This window comes from Mus pahari, chromosome 15, assembly GCF_900095145.1.
Source record: "Mus pahari chromosome 15, PAHARI_EIJ_v1.1, whole genome shotgun sequence".
Lineage (NCBI taxonomy): Eukaryota > Metazoa > Chordata > Mammalia > Rodentia > Muridae > Mus > Mus pahari.
In genome coordinates this window covers 28,915,982-28,918,036 of record NC_034604.1, presented here as the reverse complement: position 1 = coordinate 28,918,036, position 2,055 = coordinate 28,915,982, and positions in this window count along the sequence as shown.

The window sequence follows — 2,055 nt, the reverse complement described above, 5'->3', positions numbered from 1 at the left end:
GGGGGTGGGGGTGGGGTGGGGCGAGCTAGCTCAAACAGAATAAGGACTCTGCTGTGAGTTGCATCAGACTGGCCCTTGTGGGTTTCTGGGGATCACTAACTTTTCCCTAGCACAACATTCTTACTGGGAAGAACTCAGAAACCAAAGGGGATGGATTAAGGCAGAAGCCATGAGAGCCAGGTTCATCTAGTAAGAGGTGTGTGTGCACGTACTTCAGAAGGGAAGTGATCGTTCAAGGTTATGGAGTTTGGAAGCAGGGGACAGGATGTGAGCCTTCATCTTCTGGCTGATAATCCACTCTCTCTCAACATTTTGCTTCTAGTTTTGCTGGTTGCTCTGAATGTTCTGCGTGACAGCAGTAATTAGTCTCTGAAGTCCCCTTCTTAGAACAGTTTTGAATGATTTCAAGGTTACTGTGGAAAGTTCTTTGTTGTAATAAAAGGGTTTCTTGGCCGATGTTTCAAGTATTTTCCCCCACATGCATACCTACTATGAAACAAGTTTCATGTTCTCAGCTTGCACCACAGCTGCCCTTTGAAATACCTGGTGTTGGTTTAGAGAAATAGGTGCATAGCTTTTAGTACTTAGCAAGTTCTTAGTGATAGGGACTGGGGATGCGGTGACTTTAGCACCTGGGAGCGGGAAGGTGGTGAAGAAGAGCAGCAGAGCAGAAGAGAGCTGCAGAGAAAACCGTAGGACAGCTTTGATCCTGTGCATTCGAGGGAGAGGGTCAGTGGGACGTGGCTGTCAGTCAAGCTGGGGAGTTTTAAAGGTTTATTTATTTATTAATTATATATAAGTACACTGTAGCTGTCTTCAGACACACCAGACGAGGGCATCAGATCTTATTACAGATGGTTGTGAGCAACCATGTGGTTACTGGGATTTGAACTCAGGACCTCAGGAAGAGCAGTCAGTGCTTTTAACCACTGAGCCATCTCCCTAGCCCAAGCTGGGGAATTTTATAGCCTTGTCTTTGTGGCTCTGTACGTAGGCCAGATTCAGACTCCTCCAGGGAACTTAAAAAGAGTAGAATATAGGGAAAAGAGCCAGGGTGTAGGCGGCCGGGCTTTGCATTACAAGACCCCAATATTCCACATCGTGCCTCTGTTGGAGCCGCCCTCCTGTACTTAACAGTGTGTTAGTGATGTCTCTTTAGAACAGTCGTCAGCTTGCTTGCTGGTGGCAGAGGTCACACAGGCAGCATTGGCTCAAGAAAGTCAGTGATTAGAAAATGCCTAGAACGCTGGGGAAAAACGGAAAATACGGTGCAACACGTGGAGCGGTGTGCATGCGCAGAAGTTCAGAGAACCCTGCGGCTGGCAGCCAGTCGCCTCTGCTTCCCTGTAACCTCCATCTTTGTTCTGGCTATGCAGCAACTTAGGTCAGAGGAAGCCGCAGTGCAGTTTCTATCCTGGGTTTCCTCTGAGCAGTAGGGACTAGGGCCGTGGTTCCTGATATCCCTAGACCCTAGGAGTGGGACTTTGTATCTGATTGTCATTTAAGTACAGATCCTTTCTCCTGTGTCAAAAAGAGAGAAAAATTCAAGCCACAAGAGTAAATCACCCGGAATTACCTACCAGCTTAGACCTTTGGAGACTACGGATATCATTTAATAGTATTAAAGAAAAGAACCCAAGGAGATTAAAAGAAACCACATCAGTACCAGATAGATGGAAATGGACTTTTGAAAAGTGGCCAAAAAGAAACACAGTTCAGGTAGGGCAATTAGGATGACTGGGCTTTTAAATTCCAAGCTTGAGATTGAGCATGCCCCTGTCGATGCAGAGGAAGTACCTGCCCCTGGATCCACTTAACTCACTGTTGTTCACAGCATTAAGTACATTAGAGAAAACCGTGTAGCGTTTGGAATTTTACTCTGACGTGACAAGTATTCAGAGATAAAGAGTTGCAGGATTAGCAGATTTATTTATTATTAATTTATTAGCTGAAGATGTTTAAAAGGCCGAGAGGTACTTGTCCATCTCTGGTGGTCATGTGAGCTTTCTGTCGCTATACTACATCCGTGAGATGAAGAGAAGAGGTGAATTCTGG